The 21074-nt window shown below is 38.4% G+C and overlaps 1 long non-coding RNA gene across 1 annotated transcript in view; it reads left to right on the forward strand.

Annotated features, from left to right (window-relative positions):
* LOC134737869 (uncharacterized) overlaps window positions 1-19709 on the forward strand; it is a 38766-nt gene extending 19057 nt beyond the window's left edge. Inside the window, exon 3 of the long non-coding RNA XR_010123270.1 lies at window positions 18273-19709. This is a non-coding gene — a long non-coding RNA (uncharacterized LOC134737869). The remainder of the gene's footprint in view (window positions 1-18272) is intronic.
* Window positions 19710-21074: the final 1365 nt, after the last annotated feature.

The following is a 21074-nucleotide window of genomic DNA, read 5'->3' on the forward strand; positions in this document are numbered from 1 at the left end:
CTCAGCCATTCAAGTAGCTAGGACTACAAGCATGTGGCGCCACATCTGGCTAGTTTTTTCTGTTTTTTGTTTGTTTGTTTATTTATTTGTTTTTTGCAAAGATGGGGTCTCACTATGCTACCCAGACTGGTCTCAAACTTCTGGTCTCAAGCAATCCTCCCACCTTGACCTCTCTAAGAACTGGGACTACAGGTGTGAGCCACTGAACCCAGTCCAAATGGAAATTATAAAACTGAAAAACACAACAGCTGAAATAAAAGCCCAGTGAATGAGCTCAATAGCAGAATAGAAGGGACAGAGGAAAGAACCAGTGAATTAGAAAACAGAACAATAAAAAATGTCTGATCTGGAAGATAGAGAGAAAATAGACTGAAAAAAATAACAGAAATTTACGAACCTGTGGGAGTATAACAACAGTTCTAACATTTGTGTCATTAGAGTTCTAGAAGAGTATAGGGCTGAAAAGCTCATGAAGAAATAATGGCAGAAAATCCCAAATTTGCCAAGAGCCATTTACCTGCAGATTCAAGAAGCTGAGTGAAACTCAAACAGAAGAAATCCAAAGAAATCTACACTAAGGTAAATCATAATTAAATTTCTGAAAACTAAAGACATAGAAAAAGTACTGAAATCAGTCAGAGAAAAATGGCACCTTAACAGTAGGAGACAAAGAGAATGAAAGCACATTTTTCAATAGAAACCACAGAGGCTGAAAGAAATGGTGTGATATTTTTCGGGTACTAAAAGAAAAGAACTGTTAACCCAGAATTCTATGTTCAGCAAAAATATCCTTCAGGAATGGAGAAGAAAGCAAAATATCTTCGATGAAGGAAAACTAAGATAATTTGTCATCAGCCAAACTCACATAAAAGGATAGCCAAAGGAAAATTCCTACACAGAAATGGAAAGATAAAAGAAGGAAATTTGGAATATTGAGAAAGAACACAATTATAGTAAGGCAAAACATGAGTAAATACAACAGGCTTTCCTTCTCCTTGTGAGTTTTCTAAATAATTTTTAAAAGTAGAAACAAAAATTATGATACTATCTGATTTTGTTCCACATCTATGTGAGGGAAATATTTAAGTATATTATATAATAAATAGGGAGAGAAAATAGACAAAAGTGAGTTAAGATTTCTATAGTTTATATAAACTGATAAAATGATGACAAGAGTAATGTGAGATAAGTTATATATATAATGTAAGACCTAGAACAACCACTAACACAGGTATATGAAGAGATAGAGGCATACCTGGTTTTACTGTGCTTCATTTTATTGAGCTTTGCAGATACTGCGTTTTCTACAAATTAAAGGTTTGTGACAATCCTGTATCAAGCAAATCTATTGGTTCTATCTTTTCCAACAACATGTACTCATTCATGTCTCTGTGTTACATTTTGGTAATTCTCATAATATTTAAACTTTATTATATTATTATATCTGTGTGGAGTTCTGCTGTCAGTAATCTCTGATGTTGTTCTTGTAATTGTTTTATATTACCACAAATGCATCCATATAAAATGGCAAACTTAATCCACAAATGTTGTGTGTTCTGACTGCTCCCCTGGTTGAACGTTACCCTGTCTCTCCTCTCTCTCTCTCTCTCTCTCATTTCACTGTTCCTTGAGAAACAGTAATTTTAACATTAGGCCAATACATAACTCTACAATGGCCTCTATGGGTTCAAGTGAAAGAAAGGGTTACACATTCCTCACTTTAAATCAAAAGCTAAAAATGATTATGTTTAGTGAGAAAGGCATGTCAAAAGCTGAGATAAGTCAAAAGCTAGGCCTCTTGCACCAAACAGTTTCTTAGATTGTGAATGCAAAGGAAAACTTCTTGAAGGAAATTAAATGTACTACTCTAGTGAACACACGGATTATAAGAAAGTGAAACAGAAATATCTCTATTGCTGGTATAGGAAAAATTTTACTGGTCTTGACAGAAGATCAAATAAGTTACCACATTCCCTTAAACCAAAGCCTAATCGAGAGCAAGATCTTAACTTTTTTCAATTCTGTGAAGGCCGAGAGAGGTGAGGAAGCTGCAAAAGAAAAATTTGAAGCTTGCAGAAGTTGCTTCATGAGGTTTAAGGCAAGAAGCTGTCTCTATAACATAAAAGTGCAAGGTGAAACAGCAAGCGGTGATGTAGAAGCTGCAGCAACTTATCCAGAAGATTTAGCTAAGATTATTGATGAAGGTGGCTACATATTTTTAATACAGACAAAGCAGTCTTATTTTGGAAGAAGAGGCCATTTAAAACTGTCATAGCTAGAGAAGATAAGTCAGTGCCTAGCTTCAAAGCTTCAGAGAAACAGGCTTGACTCTCTTGTTAGAGGATAATGTAGCTGATGTAGCTCTAAGATGAGCCAAGGCTCATTTACCATTCCAAAAATCCTAAGGCCCTTAATAATTATGCTAAATCTACTCTGCCTGTGCTCTATAAATGGAACTACAATGCCTGGATGATAGCACATTTATTTATAGCATGATTCACTGAATATTTGAAGTCCACTCTTGAGACCTACTGCTCAGGGAAACAGATTCCTTGCAAAATATCACTGTGCACTGACAATGCATCTGGTCAGCTAAGAATTTGATGGAGATGTACAAAAAGATTAATGTTGTTATTATGTCTGTTAATAGAATGTCATGCATCCTATAGCCTGTGTATCAAACAGCAATCTTGACTTTCAAGTGTTATTATTTAAGAAATATATTTCATAAGGCTATGGCTGCCATAGATAGTGATTCCTCTGGTGGATCTGAGTGGATGTAGTGGAAATAGCAATAGAACTAGAATTACACTGGGCACAGTGGCTCACACCTGTAATTCCAGCAGTTTGGGAGGCCGAGGTGGGCAGATCATTTGAGGTCAGGAGTTTGAGACCATCCTGACCAAAATGGTGAAACCCCATCTTTACTAAAATAGAAAAATTAGCTTGGCATGGTGGCAGGAGCCTGTAATCCCAGCTACATGGGAGGCTGAGGCAAGAGAATCACTTAAACCCAGGAGGCGGAGGTTGCAGTGAGCAGAAATCTTACCAATGCACTCCAGCTTGGGCAACAGAGTGAGACTTCCTCTCAAAAAAACAAAACAAAACAAAATGAAAAAACTGGAATTAGAAATGGAGCCTGAAGATGACTGAATTGCTGCAATCTCATAATAAAACTTGGGCAGATAAGAAGTTCCTTAATATGCATGAGCAAAGAAACTGGCTTTTTTTAAAGATGAAATCTACTCCTGGTGAAGATGCCATGAACATTGTTGAAATTCCAACAAAGGATTTAGACTATTGCATCAATTTATTTGATCAAGCAGCAGGAAGTTTTGGAGAATTGACTCTAATTTTGAAAGAGGTTTTGCCATGGATAAAATGCTATCAAACAGTATCACAAGCTACAGATAAATCTTTCTTGAACAATAACAAACAATGTGGCAAACTTCAAACTTTGTTGTTGCCTTATTTTAAGAAATTACTGGCCAGGCGCGCGGATCACACCTGTAATCCCAGCATTTTGGGAGGCCGAGGTGGATGGATCACCTGAGGTCAGGAGCTTGAGACCAGCCTGACCAACATGGTGAAACTCCATCTCTACTAAAAATATGAAAAAATTAGCCAGACGCAGTGGTGGGCACCTGTAAACCCAGCTACTCAGGAGCCTGAGGCATGAGGCTGAGGCAGGAGAATGGCTTGAACCTGGAAGGTGGAAGTTGCAGTGAGCCGAGATCGCACCAGCCTGGGTGACAGAATGAGACTTCACCTCAAAAAAAAAAAAGAAAAGAAAAAGGAATTACTACAGCCACTTCAAACTTTAGCATCCACCAACTGATCAGTCAGCAGCCATCAGCATGAATGCAAAACCCTCCACCAATAAAAAGATTATGACTGATGAAGATTCAAATAATTATCAGTATTTTTAACAATTAAAGTATTTTTAAATGGTTATGTACCTTTTTTTAGACATACTGCTGTTGCACACTTAATAGACTAAAGTATGCTGTAGACACAACTTTTCTGTGCTCTGGGAAACCAAACATTTTTTCTGACTCATTTCATTGCAGTACTCACTTTTTTTTGTGGTTTGGAATTGAATCTCTAGTATCTCTGAGGTATGCTGTACACTCAAAAACACTATAAATAAATCAAAATGGAAATCTGAAAGTATTCAAGTAATTCATAGGAAAGCAGGAAAAGGTAAATAGAAAAATGAAAAATAAAACAAAAGAAAACGAAAAATGAAATTGCAGACTTAAGTCCTAACATATCAGAAATTACTGTATGTGGGCCAGGTGCAGCACTTTGGGAGACCGTGGCAGGCAGATCACTTAAGGTCAGGAGTTGGAGAACAGCCTGGCCATCATGGTGAAAACTCTCTCCAACTATGTGCTATCTACAATAAACTTATTTCAAACATAACAAAATAGGCAGACCGGAAGTTAAAACATGGGAAAAGAGTCACGCAAACACTATTGAAGGAAAGCAGAAATGAGTATATGAATATCGGATACTGTGAACTTCAGAGCAAAGAAAATTACAAGGACCAGAAAATAATACTAAATAATGATAAAAAGTCAGTCCACAGAGAAGACATAGCAATCCTAAATGTGTATGCCCCAAACAAAAGAGCTGCAAAATATGTAAAGCAAAACCTGGTAAAACTACAGGGAAAAACATACAAATCCATGGTAACAGTTGGAGACTTTTTGACACCTCATTCTCAATAATTGACGTAGAAGTATACAGAAAATCACAAGAACATAGAACTCAAAAAAAAAAACAAAAACAAAAACACATACACACATCAACCACCAGGGTATAATTATCATTTATAGAACACTACAGTGAATAACAGCAAGCAGGCAGTATATTCTTTTCAAGTGCCTGTGGAATGGAAAATATACCAAGATACAACATATCTTTGGTGACAAAACAAACCTCAATAAATGTAAAAGGATTGAAATCATGCAGAGTGTATTCTTTGACAACAATGATCTCAAACTAAAATCAGTAACAGAAAGATAGCAGGAAAAATCTCCAGACACGTGGAAAGTAAACAATATACTTCTAAATAATCCATGGGTCAAAGTGAAAGTCTCAAGGAAAATTTTTAAAATACAAGAAACTGCTTCCGTTCCAAGATGGCTAAATAGGAACAGCCCCAATCTGCAGCTTCCATTGTGATCGATGCAGAAGATGGGTGATTTCTACATTTCCAACTGAGGTACCTGGTTCATCTCATTAGGACTGGTTGAACAGTGGGTGCAGCCCACGGAAGGCGAGCTGAAGCAGGGTCAGGCATCGCCTAACCCGGGAAGTGCAAGGGGTCAGGGGATTTCCCTTTCCTAGCCAAGGGAAGCTGTGACAGACTGTACCTGGAAAATTGGGACAGTCCCGCCCAAATACTGTGCTTTTCCAATAGTCTTAGCAAACGGCACACCAGGAGATCATATCCCGTGCCTGGCTTGCCAGGTCCCACGCCCACAAAGCCTTGCTCACTGCTAGCTCAGCAGTCTGAGATCGAACTGCAAGGCGGCAGCCTGGCTGGGGGAGCGGCATCCACCATTGCTGAGACTTGAGTAGGTAAACAAAGTGACCAGGGACGCTCGAACTGGGTGGAGCCCACTGCCGCTCAGCAAGGCCTGTTGCCTCTGTACATTCCACCTCTGGGGGCAGGGCATAGCTGAACAAAAGGCAGCAGAAACTTCTGCAGACTTAAACGTCCCTGTCTAACAGCTCTGAAGAGAGAAGTGGTTCTCCCAGCACAGTGTTTGAACTCTGAGAACGAACAGACTGCCTCCTCAAGTGGGTCCCTGACTCCTGTGTAGCCTAACTGGGAGACACCTCCCAGTAGGGGCCGACTGACACCTCATACAGGCAGATGCCCCTCTGGGACGAATTTCCAGAAGAAGGATGAGGCAGCAATATTTGCTGTTCTGCAATATTTGCTGTTCTGCAGCCTCCACTGGTGATACCCAGGCAAACAGGGTCTGGACTGGACCTCCAGCAAACTCCAACAGATCTGCAGCTGAGGGACCTGACTGTTAGAAGGAAAACTAACAAACAGAAAGGAATAGCATCAACATCAACAAAAAGGACATCCACACCAATACCCCATCTGTAGGTCATCAACATCAAAGACCAAAGGTAGATAAAACCACAAAGATGGGGAGAAACCAGAGCAGAAAAGCTGAAAATTCTAAAAACCAGGGTGCTTCTTCTCCTCCAAAGGATCCCAGCTCCTTGTCAGCAGTGGAACAAAGCTGGATGGAGAATGACTTTGATGAGGTGTCAGAAGTAGGCTTCAGAAGGTTGGTAATAACAAACTTCTACCAGCTAAAGGAGGATGTTCGAACCCATCTCAAGGAAGATAAAAACCTTGAAAAAAGATTAGATGAATGGCTAACTGGAATAAACAGTGTAGAGAAGACCTTAAATGACCTGATGGAGCTGAAAACCATGGCACGAGAACTATGTGATGCAAGCACAAGCTTCAATAGCTGATTCGATCAAGTCAAAGAAAGGGTATCAGTGATTGAAGATCAAATTAAGGAAACAAAGTGAGAAAACTTTAGAGAAAAAAGGATAAAAAGAAATGAACAAAGCCTCCAAGAAATATGGGACTATGTGAAAAGACCAAATCTAGTTTGATCGGTGTACCTGAAAGTGATGGGGAAAATGGAACCAAGTTGGAAAACTCTCTTCAGGGTATTTTCCAAGAGAACTTCCCCAACCTAGCAAGACAGCCCAACATTCAAATTCAGGAAATACAGAGAACACCACAAAGATAGTCCTCGAGAAGAGCAACCCCAAGACACATAATCGTCAGATTCACCAAGGTTGAAATGAAGGAAAAAATGTTAAGGGCAGCCAGAGAGAAAGGTCAGGTTACCCACAAAGGGAAGCCCATCAGACTAACAGTGGATCTCAAGGCAGAAACCCTATGCCAGAAGAGAGTGGGGGCTCATATTCAACATTCTTAAAGAAAAGAATTTTCAACCCAGAATTTCATATCCAGCCAAACTAAGCTTCATAAGTGAAGGAGAAATAAAATCCTTTACAGACAAGCAAATGCTGAGATATTTTTGTCACCACCAGGCCTGCCTTACAAGAGCTGCTAAACATGGAAAGGAAAAATCGGTACCGGCCACTGCAAAAACATGCCAAATTGTAAAGACCATCGAGGCTAGGAAGAAACTGCATCAACTAATGGTCAAAATAACCAGCTAACATCATAATGACAGGATCAGATTCACACATACCAATATTAACCTTAAATGTAAATGGACTAAATGCCCCAAATAAAAGACACAGACTGGCAAATTGGATAAAGAGTCAAGACCCATCAGTGTGCTGTATTCAGGAGATCCATCTGACGTGCAGAGACACATATAGGCTCAAAATAAAGGGATGGAGGAAGATCTACCAAGCAAATGGAAAGCAAAAAAATGCAGGGGTTGCAATCCTAGTCTCTGATAAAACAGACTTTAAACCAACAAAGATCAAAAGAGACAAAGAAGGCCATTACATAATGGTAAAGGGATCAATTCAACAAGAAGAGCTAACTGTCCCAAATATATATGCACCCAATACAGGAGCAACCAGATTCATAAAGCAAGCCCTTAGAGACCTACAAAGAGGCTTAGACTCCCACACAACAATAATGGGAGACTTTAACACCCCCCGTCAATATTAGACAGATCAACGAGACAGAAGGTTAACAAGGATATCCAGGACTTGAAAAATACAAGAAGCTGAAATAAAAAATATATAGCAAAATTTATAGAATAAAGGTAAAGTACTTTTCAAAAGGAAATTTATGGAAGAAATAAAACTGTCTCTATATGCAGAAACATGGTTGCCTATGTAGACTACCCCAAGGAATCCACCCTCAAAAAACTTCTAGATCTAATAAGTGAACTAAGCTTGGTCACAGAATACAAGATAAATACACAACAATCAATTGTATTTTCATCCACTAGGAAAGATATAGTGTCTCAAATCAACAATTCAACTCCTCACTTCAAGAACCTTGGAAAAAGAGCAAAATAAATCCAAAGCAAGCAGCAGGAAGAAAAAATAAAGATTAAAGCAGAAATCAATGAGACTGAAAACAGAAAAACAATAAAACACATCAATGAAACAAAGAGCTGGTTAATTGAAAAGATCAATACAATCAATCTTCTAACAAGACTGACAAAAACAAAGAGAAGATGCAAATTACTAGTATTAAGAATAAAATGTGATATCACTACAGAGACTGCCATATAAAAAAGATAATGTGGGAACAGTAAGAAAAACTGTACATATGTAAATTTGACAACTTAGATGAAATAGAACAGTTCTTCAAAAATTACATATTATCACAACTTGCCTATATAAAATACATAATTTTAAAAACCTTATAATTTTCAAGAAAATTAAATTTGTATATTAAATTCTGTAAAAAGTAATCTCTGGGCCCAGATGGTTTCACTAGGGATTTTGTTTCAAATATTTAAAGAATTAACACTGGGCACAGTGGCTCACGCCTATAATCTCAACACTTTGGGCGGCCAAGATAGGAGGATCGCTTGAACCCAGGAGTTCCAGACCAGCCTGGGCAACATAGTGAGACTCCCATCGCTACAAAAAAAAAAAGTTTTTTAAAATGCCAGGCATGGTGGTGCCCACCTGGGAGGTTGAGATGGGAGGATCACTTGAGCCCGGGAGATTGAGGCTGCAGGGAGACATTGCACTCCAGCCTGGGCAATAAAGTAAGGTCCTATCTCAAAAAAAAAAAAAAAAAAAAAGATGAATATTGATTTTGCACAATTTCTTCCAGAAAATAGAATTGGAGAAAATGCTTCCTAATTCACTTTATGAAACTAATATTACTCTGATAACAAATCCAGATAAAGACAGTACCAAAATAAAGACAAACCAAAAAATTATAGACCAATATTTCTTATGAATGTAGATGCAGAAGTTCTTAATAAAATATTAACAAATAATTAACAAACAAAATATTAACTAATCTTAACAAATATTAACAAAACAATATTTGTTAATATTGTAAAAGGCAATTAAGTGGGTTTATTCCAGGGATGCAAGACTGATTTAGTATTTGAATATTAATCAATGTAGTCTACCATATATTAACAGAGTAAAGAAGAAAAAACACATGATCACACCAATTAATGTAGAAAAAAATATTCAACAAAATTGAATATCCACCCATGATAAAATCTCTCAGAAAAAAACAGAAATAGATAAGGATTTCCTAAGCCAAGTAAAAAGCATCTACAAAATACATATGGTTAACATTATACTTAAAGGTGAAAGACTGAATTATTTCTGCAAAGACTGGAAACACAGCAAAGATGTGTCTAACCATTGCTATTGAACATAATGTTGAAAGATCTAAACAGTGCAGTATGGCATGAAAAGGAAATAATAGGCATATTGATCAGAAAAGAAGAAATAAAACTGTCTGTATATGCAGAAACATGGTTGCCTATATAGACTACCCCAAGGAACCCACCCTCAAAAAACTTCTAGATCTAATAAGTGAACTAAGCTTGGTCACAGAGTACAAGATAAATACACAAAAATCAATTATATTTTCATCCACTAGCAATAAATACTAAAAATAGAAGTTAAAAATGTAAGACCATTTGTGATTACTTAAAATGAAATACTTAGGTATAAACCTAACGAAACATGTATAGATCTTGCATGCTGAAAACTGCAAATGCTGATGACAGAAAACAAAGATCTGCATAAAATGGAGAGATATACTTAGTTCACGGATTGGAAGACTGAACCAGGTGAAGGTATCAATTCTTTCCAAATTGATACACAGGCATAATAGTTGCATAGGGCTGCCAAAACAAAACACCACAGGCTGGATAGCTTAAACCATAGAAATGTATTTTCTCAGAGTTTTGAAGGCTAAAAATTCAAGATCAAGGTGCCAGCAGGATTGCATTCCTCTGACGCCTCTCTCCTTGGTTGGCAGATGGCCACCCTCTTCCTGCCTTTTCACATGGTCATTCATTTGTTTGTGTTCATCCCTGATGTCTCTTCCTCTTATGAAGGCGTCAGTCCAATTAGGGTCCCACCCTAACAGCATCATTTTAACTTAATTGCCCCTTTAAAGATCTTATCTCAAAGTATGATTACATTATCTTAAAGTATGATTACACTCTGAGGTACTAGGGGATCATAGACTTAAATGTCACATGTAAAAATATAAAACTTTCAGAAAAAAGATAAGAGGAAATCTTTAGGATCTAGGACTAGGCAAAATGTTCTCAGACTTGACACCAAAAGCACAAGCTAAGAAAGAAAAATTGGAAAAATTGGAATTCATCAAAATTTATAACTTTTGCTCTGTGAGAGATTTTTTAAGAAGATAAAAAGATAAACTACAGAGTGGGAGAAACTGTTTGCAAACCGCATATATAACAAAAAATAAACATCTAGAAGTTTTTTTAAAAAAACCCTCAAAACTCAACAATTTAAAAAAAACAATTAGGTCATGAACAAATGACATGAAAAGACATTTTACCAAAGAAGATACAGTCATATGTTGCAAAAAGATGTTTTGGGCAATGTTGGATCGCATATATGATGGTGCTCCCATAAGAGTATAATATTAACATTATACTCCCAATTTTTGCCATTAAAACTAATGGCAAAACCCGCAATTACTTTTGCACCAATCTATACCATATTTTTGCTGTACATTTCCTGTGTTTAGATTCACAAATGCCATTGTGTTACAATTGTTTACAGTATTCAGTACAGTAACATGATATATGGGTTTGTAGCCTAGGAACGATTAGACTGTACCAGACTTATAGCCTAGGTATGTAGTAGGCTATACTATCTGGGTTTGTGTAAGTATACTATAATAATCCCATAATGACAAAATCACCTAATGATGCATTCCTCAGAATGTATCCATGTTGTTAAGTAACTCATGACTGTATACAGATGGCAAATAAGCACATTTAAAGTATCTTCAGCATCATTAATTATTAAGGAAATGCCAATTAAAACCACAATGAGATACCACTATACAGCTATCAGAATGGCTAAAACAAAAAGTAGTGACAACACCAAATGCTGATGAGGATGCGGAGAAACTGGATCATAAATACGTTGCTTAGTTTGCCTTAGTTTCGTGGATGCCAGTGTAAGACATGAGATTCCTGGGTCAGCAACAAAGGGCAATGTGTTACTCACAACTGTAGAAGTAGCCAGATTATCAGCATTTGGACAGATTCTCTAAGCCTCAATTTCTACAACATAACACCTGTATGCATCATGGACTGTGCTACAAGAGAGGACCTCTGAGCTTAGGGAATGTAAACCTTTTTTTAACAGGCACTAAGCCTGCCTGTCCTTTGCTCCACAGTAAGACATGATCTTCATTATACTACCCACATCCATGAAACTACGACAGACTAACTTACCCACTTGCAAGTAGGGTAAAATCTCCTTCTTTTCCCTCTCTGTCTTCCAAAGATGCTTTGCTATCCAATGTCCTTGAAAACATGGTGCAGAACAAAAGCAGCCAGTGCCTCTGCTCACAAGATGCTTAGAAGCATGAGAGGCCTGTGGAGAACTGATCCTAACACTCGTATTTTTAATACATAAACTTAAAGTTTCCTTGTGCTCTGAAACATTGTTCAAATTATTTGCCTTTTATGGGTGGAAAGGTGTTTTTTTGTTGTTGTTTTTTAGGAAAGAAAGAAAGAGAGAAAGAAAGAAGAAAGAAAGAAAGAAAAGAAAGAAAGAAAGAAAGAGAAAGAAAGGAAGAAAGAAAGAAAGAAAGAAAGAAAGAAAAAGAAAGAAAGAAAAGAAAGAAAGAAAGAGAGAAAGAAAGAAAGAAAGAAAGAAAAAAAGAAGAGGGAAAGAAAGAAATAAATAAAAGGGAAAGAAAGGAAAAAGACAGCCCAGGAAAATGATCACTTCAGTTTTGGTGTTTGTTTATTTGTTTAGCTTTTGAGATTACATAAGATAGAAATGTAATGATGTTTTCAAAGGAAAATAGGGAAAGCTTTATACATCCCTATTCTAGTTATCTATGGCTGCCTATCACACCACCCAAAACTCAATGATTTCAAACAATAATGTATTATGCTCTCTCACAGAGCTTGGCTTGGCTGGGTGGGTGTTGCTCAAGGTCTCTCACGTGGCTGCTATTACACAGTGGCAAAGCCTGAGTTTTCTGGAAGCTTCTTCACCACCATTTCTGACACCTGGCCTGAGATGACTGGAACAGCTGAGCCCTGTCAGCCGTCTCTATCTGTGGCCACTCAAGTGGCTGGGCTTCCTCCAAGCATGGTAATCTCAGTGTGGTCAAATTTCTGAATGGTAGCTGGCTCACTAAACAATCAGAGTTCCATAGGACCAAGGCCCAACCTGCCAAGTATCCTTAGAATTTAGCCTAGAAAAGTCACATGGCATTACTTCCATCTCCTTTGGTTAGTGACAGAGGGCAGCCCAATTCTTGGTAAGAGGAAGCTGCCTAGGGTTGGGAATGGATAGGTCATAATCCTGAAAGACACAGTCCTGAACACCATAATCCCAAATTTTGAAATCTTGACAGAACGAAACCCTGAAAATCAAAATTATGAAAGATCAAAATCCCAAAAATATAATTCTGGAAGAAATAATTTTTAAAATTCTTTAAAAGATATTTATTTACATTTTAAAAGAGGATTTATTTGAGAAACATAAAAACACAACAGAACACTTTATAAGCCACTTAATACAATAAAACAGACAGTAATAACATACTAATAACAGTTAAAAATTGATCCAAAATGAAATGGGTCACCACTGCATATATAAGTTGCCCAAAGGTCTGAGTTTTTGAGAAATTTTAATTTTCACAAATGCAAATGTACAAAAAGGACATCTCTTCATTTATTGGGGGAATTTTCAACCTTTTTTCACGCACACACAAAACACTTACTAAGTCAACATTGTGATAATGCAGAGTCAAGTTTGCAAAAAAAAATGCATAAAACGAACTAGAACTCTCTAAAAGTCTTTATATAATTTGTACCTCTAGTATTGGAAAGGATGAAAAGACAAAATATATGGGACAGTGAATTGTAAACAATAATGCTGATAATTTAAACTAGTGGGAAAAAAAGAACAAGAAAAAGAAAATTTAACATATGAAAGATCATGTTACGGGGATAGATTATGGGCAATTGCATGGAGATAGTCCACAAGAGCTGGCTGACTCTCACTATCATTAACTGTATTTTGAAGTTTTGTATCTTGATGAAAAGCTGCTTTTTTTTTTTTTTGAGACTGAGACTTGCTCTCGATCTGTCACCCAGGCTGGAGTGAAAGATTCTCAGCTCACTGCAACCTCTGCTTCCTGGGTTCAAGCAATTCTCCTGCCTCAGCTTCCCAAGTAGCTGGGACTACAGGTACATGCCACCACCCCCAGCTAATATTTTGTATTTTTAGTAGAGATGGGGTTTGCCATGTTGGTCAGGCTGGTCTCAAATTCCTGACCTCAGGTGATCCACCCACCTCGGCCTCCTAAAGTGCTGGATTAAGGAGTGAGCCACCACGCCCTGCCAGCTGCTTTTTTTTTTCTTTTAGGGCGTGGCTCTCCTTGGAGAATATGTTCACGTTCATTTTCTATGTGGCTCTGCTCTTGCTGAAATTCTTTTATGATTCAATATACACCGACATGAGCATTCCCTATTAAATTTTCCTATCTTCTGTGCCATGCTTCTAAGTTGTTTTGGGCATGTGGAGATCCATTTTGCATGCACGCCTGTGTAGACCACAAATTTGGCAGAAACAATCCTCGTGATTGAAAAGCACCACCGTTGCTTAAGTGTCTTCTTATCCTACCATGCCCATAATTATTTTTGAACTAGTCAATAACTTCTCTGGCTTCTTCAAGCAAATGCAGTTTTAATTTATTAAAAGGTCTGGAATTTCATCAGGTGGAAGGAATGCCAATGTAGACAAATGATGAATTTTTAAAGTGAAGTTTTCATCATTGCCATATCTTGTGGGTAAGCCACTCATCCGAATTTTCCATCAAATGCATAGGACTGAATGGAAAAAAACAAACTTCATTGGTGGCAACTTGAAATTCACTTTCAGAAGCCTTGATCACGTCTAATTCCAAATCTGTCGTTGTAGTTTGGGATTCAACTGGACATTAGGGATTTTAGACTGTAGACTTCAGGGATTTTGATCTTTAGAAATTTCAGCATTTGGGATTTTGGCATCCGGGATTGTATCTTTCAGGATTCTCATTGGTACCACTGCACAGGAGTGTGGGTAACAGAAGATGTTGTCCACTGGAGCCTTCACTTTTGAATCTGCCACTTTAATAACAGAGAATTTAGCACTGTGTATATATACACATTTACATTTGTATTACTTCATGTTAAACGTGTAGATGAGAAAAATTGGTGATCTGGAATCATAAGCTCCAAGTTTGCATCTTGAATTTTTACACTTAATGATTGTGTAATCACAAACAAGTCATTTGTCTTCAAGTAAAAATAATATTACCCACTCACACAAGTAGACAGTGAGGGATGCTTAAGATGACATGAAAGTACTTTGAAAACCCAGCAGAAATACACATGCTAATTCCGTAGCTTTATACAGACCAAATTCTCTCACCTTGCCTATTTTTGAAAATTTGACTTTTCTTTTACAAAACGGAACATGCTTCTCTACTCAAATCACCCAAATGTAGTATGGAGAGTGCAAGTAAATGTGAATCTTGGCTACATTTCACAGGGTTTCAACTCTTTTTCAGGCTCATTTTATCTGCATCTGAGTGGGATACACCGTGCCCACTGGACCACTGGACAGGTGATATGGCGCCTCTGTGTATCACAGGGTGACTGAAGTGGGTGGTAGAACACAGGGGAAGGTGGCTTGCTCCCAAGTTTTGCTATTGAATTACAGTCTGTCCAAGGAGAGTGATCTCTTGTTTTGGCAGCAAGTACTAATCCTGGAAACTATAAAAAGCCGAAGCATTCAAAAATAGGCTGTCACATAGAAAACCATAAATTACTGCAGCCAAGTAGTCCATCACTCTCATTCATACTGCTACCTTAAGCTAAGAAGAGTGGTCTGCCTGAGGGGGAAAAACACAAAACCAAACCTTATTTCTGTTATCTTTTGATTCCCTTTCTTGCCCATTTCAGGAGAAGCTAGAAGACAGCTTTATTTAATTATGTAATACCTTTTTTTAGTTTTGTATGTTTAAAGGCTTCATGGAGCTGCTCAGCATAGAAAAAGGAATCTATTCCAGGAGCAAAAGTGAGATCATCATTCTTAGATGCCATACAGCTGAAAATGTCACAATAGTAAGGGATTCGTATGTAAAGCAAAATATAGAGAGACAAATATATTCTCACCTTGATTTCCATTATAATTTCTGATTTGAATACTCTTGGGAAATTGATCTGAAATGCAATACAAATCACCTTGTAGAATCTTGCTGTCTATTCCAAGGCATGCTTGCCTTTATGGGCATGTGCTTTGTGTAAAAGAAAGTCCCCTCAGGCCACCTCTCCTAGAAGAGCTGGTCAAAGAAACACACAACCGTGAGATTTTGACACACTCACTAAATGTAACATATATTACCATCTACCCCTCAGCGAATATCCATTTGTTTGGAAGGTCTTAAATACTCTATCAGTCTTATGTGTACAAGTACACACCATTGCTCCAGATATTCAACCACATGGAGGCTGCTTTGGACTGAAGGTAGGCTAGACCACCTTGTTTTTATCACACAGTTATTAAAAGATCAGCACAGAGTGGAAGTGTCTCACCATCTGGTTACCAGGATATTTCCTTTAAGTGTTTTCTATAGCAGGACCCATTCATATAGGAGTTAATTACAATGGCCTTTCTAAGGTGAAGAAAGAAAAGAGACAGGAAAGTAACCTGAAAGATCATTTCTACAATTTTTCAAAGTTTATCTGCAACAAGCAGAAAAGTCAAGATAACTATCAGATTGAACTACAATATAGATGGATGATAGATAGATAGATAGATAGTTAAAGACAGATAGATACATAGATAGAGATAATAGGTAGAAATAGATAAGTGGAAGAACTTTCATTGTTTTTAACTGCACAAAATAGAAGTTGTCCTAACTCGATATTTGTAGATCAAGGCGGACTTATACCAATGAGAAAGGAACTTCTCAGTTGACAGAGTTTAATTCTAGTGACCCTGGCATTCATCCATACATTCATTTATTTGTCACACATTTATTGTATCAGAAACTGAAGAGGAATTCAGGGATGTAAGACTTAGTCCCTGTCTTCAAGTAGCTCCCAATCGAGAATGGGAGAAAGATATGCAAGTGTATAATTATCATGCAGTGTGGTAAGCATGATGATGGCCACAGTGAGGCAGTGGGTCCTGGGAGTGAGACTCACATGGAACATAAGGGGAGTGAGAATCAGAGAAGGTGGATTGCTAGGGAGATGAAGGTGAGTTTTAAAAAAACCTCTCACAGCCTAAAAGAACAGCATGGCAAAGTCACAGAGTTCTGACACAGCCTGAGGTCATTCTGCAGATAGTTCAGGGAAGACATAGTCAGGGGGTGGGGAGTGGGGAAGCATGGTAGAAGAAGGATGACCAGATAGGAAACTCAGGCTGGGCACGGTGGCTCATGCTTGTAATCCCAGCACTTTGGGAGGCTGAGGCAGGTGGATCACCTGAGGTCAAGAGTTTGAGATTAGCCTGGCCAACATAGTGAAACACTGTCTCTACTAAAAATACAAAATATTAGCCGGGCGTGGTGGTAGGCTAGTAGTTCCAGGTACTCGGGAGGCTGAGGAAGGAGATCGCTTGTACCCGGGAGGCGGAGGTTGCAGTGAGCCGAGGTCACGCCACTGCACTCCAGCCTGGGCAACAGAGGGAGATTTCATCTCAAAAAAAAAAAAAAAAAGAGACTGGATGATGAGCCACGCCCAGCACACCAGTTGCCTCCTGGGCTCTGCCGGGGACTTGAGGCTTGAGCCTAACAATAATAGGAAGCCACTCATTGAGCAAACCCATCAGATTCCCCAAACAGAGCTTTCACCACTATTTGGACAAATAAGCTCTGTTCTTAAAAAGCAATACTTTTTGAAGACCAAAAATTCCATAATGACCCTGGCCATAAAGCTCGCAGGCTCACAGGTCTGACTGTCAGAGGGCGGGGTAAAAGAATATGAGAGTCAGCACAGTGAGCACCGTTTCTGGCTGGTGGAAAATGACAGGGGTCTTCAAACTGTATGTGTTCTCAACTTTGAAGGGACATCAACTTTGTTGGTGAAGAAAAAGGCAAAATCATCGTCTTTTGTGGTGTGACTTCTTTTAAACGTGGGAAAACAGAACACTTAATGTGTTGAAACAATGTTTAAAGATGATAAACTCATTATGTATTAGTATTTTACGAAAATTCCTCCGGCCAATACAGGGAAGCAGTTTGTGTGTTGCGTTTGGCATTAATTCCATCAGAAAACTACACAAAGAACATGGAAGTCACTAATATGATGTGAAAATCCTAGAGTCTTCAATTATATTAGAGGCGTTAGTCCATTATATTAATCTCTTACACAGTTCCTTTCTATCAAATCAGATTAGCAAATTTGGTTTAAACTAATGAACTATAAAAATCTTATCATTTTTATTAAGTATGAGAAAATTGTGGTTTTGCTTATATTGAATGGTTGATATCATTTATCCCTCTATGTCAGATTAATGATAAAGGAGATATTTGGTGGCCTGTGTTCCCTGTCTCTTAGTAATGAAGTCAGGAATGTTATTACTCTGGGACAACTTTGAATTAATACAAAGGGATGGCCCAGGCATGCTGGCACTTACCTGTAATCCTAACACTTTGGGAGGCTGAGGCAAGAGAATCACTTGAGGCCAGGATTTCAAGACCAGCCTGGGCAATACAGCAAGACCCCATCTCCACAGAAAATAGTCAATCACAGTAGCACATGCTTGTAGTCCCAGCTACAAGTAGTCCCAGGTACTTGGGAGGCTGAGGTGGGACGATTGCTTGAGCCCAGGAGGTCGAGGCTGCAGTGAGCTATGATCATTCCACTGCACTCCAGACTGGGTGATAGAGTGAGACCTGGTCTCAAAAAAAAAAACAACAAACAAACAAAACAAACAAAGAAATAACAGGACACTTACATGAAAACTACAAGTTTAAACTTAGAGAAAGGAGTTTATGACTTTCCATTTTGTTTACTGTCCAGCTTCAAGCCAAGCAAGGTATCAGTGCCTCTCAACATCTGAAGAATGTTACATGGTGATTCAGCCCATGGCAATCCCTAAGACATGTTACTTCCATTGAATTAAGACACAAAAAGTTGCTTGATGGCTCTTCTCACCATGCTAACTGGAACGCCTGAGAAGAAAATCACTGCAGCCGGCACTCCCTGCTTCCCCATCCTACTTCCCTGAGAAAACTGAAGCTGTCAGAAGAGAACTTCCACAGATTCCCACCACCATAGATGCTCTCCAGATGGTTAAATCCAACTGTACTTGGTGTAACTGTGTGGAGCACAGTGGATCACTCACTCCTCCTTGATGCACGTGCTTCCCTGCCGTCTCTTGGGTTTCCACCTCCCTTTGGCTCTTTCTCAGTCCACACGACTTCTTCATCTCTTTCCCCAGATGTCTCCATGTGTGACTTCTCCAGGCACAGTCCTTTCCCTTTTTCTGCTTCTACTCTCATTTCTGGGGTGGCCTGGGCAGCACTTGCCCAACTGCTGTTCTCCCTATTACATGTGACATCAACTCCGTCCTCCCAACTGCTCAACTCTTAGCTATCCTTGACTCTTCCCTTTCTCTCACACCCACATCCAACCCATCAGGGATTCTGCCACACTGCCTTTAAAATGTATTCATGACCCAGTTTCTCATAGCTTCCATGTCTGCCCCCATGGCAGAGCTGCCACACACTTACCCACGTCACCACATCGGGCTTTCTGCTAGACATCCAGTGTCTGTCCCTGCCACTGCCATCTAAAAGCCCCTCAATGGCCGCAGGAAGCCTTTAAAAGCAGAAGTCAATTATCTGTTCAAAACCCTTTCCTGGTTCCTGTTTCCATTCAGAATACAAACCAAAGTACTTGCAATGGCCACCAAACCTTGCTAATACCTGTCCCGGGCCCCTGCAAGGGTCGCTCTGATCTTGTCTACTACACTGTCCATCACTCACCCTGCATTACCCCTCTCGGCTTCCCTGTTCTCCCCCAGCTGCAACCCCTAGTCCGAGGGCTTTCGCTCTGGCAGTAAAAAGAGGCCCTTTTCCCCAGGTATCCACATGGTTAATTTCCGCACTGGCAAATCATTGCTCATATGTCACTTTCCCAGTGAGGCCAATTGCAACCACTTAACACCTCAACCTGTCTCCCTTACCCCCACACCCCTGCTTTATTTGATTTTTGATCCTTCTTATCCTATTTTTCTTTTTACTATAACACTCTTATCATCCTAATATACTGTATAACTCAGTTATTTGATATGCTTACTGTTAATTTTCTGTCTCCCACTGCTACAATATAAGCCCCACATTGGTGGGGGTGGGGGGGACTTTATTTTGTTCATTGACAAACCCTAAGCACATGGAACAATGTCTGATATATAATGGAAGTGAATAAATGTTTGATAATAAATTCTTACAGTAAGCATTTCACCATCCACAACAATTATTTGTAAATATGAAACTTTTATTTTGTATTTCCCTCACAATTAATGTAATACAAACCCATTTGGAAATTTTTGAAAATGCATCACACATCAATGTAAAGAAGATATAAATAAAAATCATTGATAAGTTCACCAATCAGTTAAAAAAGTTAACTTTTTAGTCCATTTTTCTAAAAATATTTAGATCATATTGTAGGCAGCATTATGTATATTACTTTTTTGTTAAATACTATATCAGAATCATTTCCATTACATGAAGAATGTATCAAAACATCTTTTCCAAATAGCTGTGTAATATCCCATCATGCACATTACCATGTTTCATTTAACTACGGACATTTAGATTGTTTTCATGTATTTCATATTATTTGCCATTGCAATCAACATTGATGTGTAGAGTCCTTATCCACATATATGATTTTTCCTTGTGACTAATTCATTGAGAAGGGAGACAAATGGCATGAATAGTTTTAAGGATATTTATATATGCAGCTAATTTGCCTTTCAGAAAGGGGATGCCAATTTGTACTTCCACCAGCAGCATATCTGTACCAATAAGAGGTTATAATAGAATTAAACATCATAAGATTCCTTACTTCTTTCCTCAAAAAATTATAAATAGAATTTCCATATTTTCCAATAATCTCACTTCTAGGTATATAACCAAAAGACTTGAAAGCAGTATCTCCAAGAGATATATGCATAACCATGTTCACAGCAGCATTATTCACAATAGCCAAGAGGTGAAAGTAACCGTATGTCCACTGATGGATAAGAAGATAAAGAAAATGTGATATATACCTGCAATGGAATATTATTCAGCCTTAAAAAGGAAGAAAAATCTCTCACATACAACAACATAGATGAACATCGATGACATGCTAAGTGAAATAGGCCAATCCACAATAAGACAAATACTGTATTATTCCACTTATACGAGGCACCTAAAGTACCGAAATCCATAGGAGCAGACATTAGAATAGTGATTAACAGAGGCTGAGGGAGAGAAGAAGCGGGAGCTGTTTAATGGGTATAGTATTTCAGTTTTGCAAGATGAAAATGATCTGGAGATCTGTTTCACAAAAAATGTAAAGATACTTAACACTACTGATCAATTACTGATTAAGATGATCAATTTTATGTATTTTTACTGTACTTACAAATAAATTTTTAAAAAATATTCCATAGGGTGGGCATGGTGGCTCACACTTGTAATCCCAGTACTTTGAGAGGCTGAAGTGGGAGGACTGCTTGAGGCCAGGAGTTCAAGACTAGCACAGGTAACCAAGTGACCCCATCTCTACATAAAAATTTAAAAATTAGCTGTGGAAACAGTGCATGCT

The sequence above is a fragment of the Pongo pygmaeus genome, chromosome 12 (genome assembly GCF_028885625.2).
Source record: "Pongo pygmaeus isolate AG05252 chromosome 12, NHGRI_mPonPyg2-v2.0_pri, whole genome shotgun sequence".
Lineage (NCBI taxonomy): Eukaryota > Metazoa > Chordata > Mammalia > Primates > Hominidae > Pongo > Pongo pygmaeus.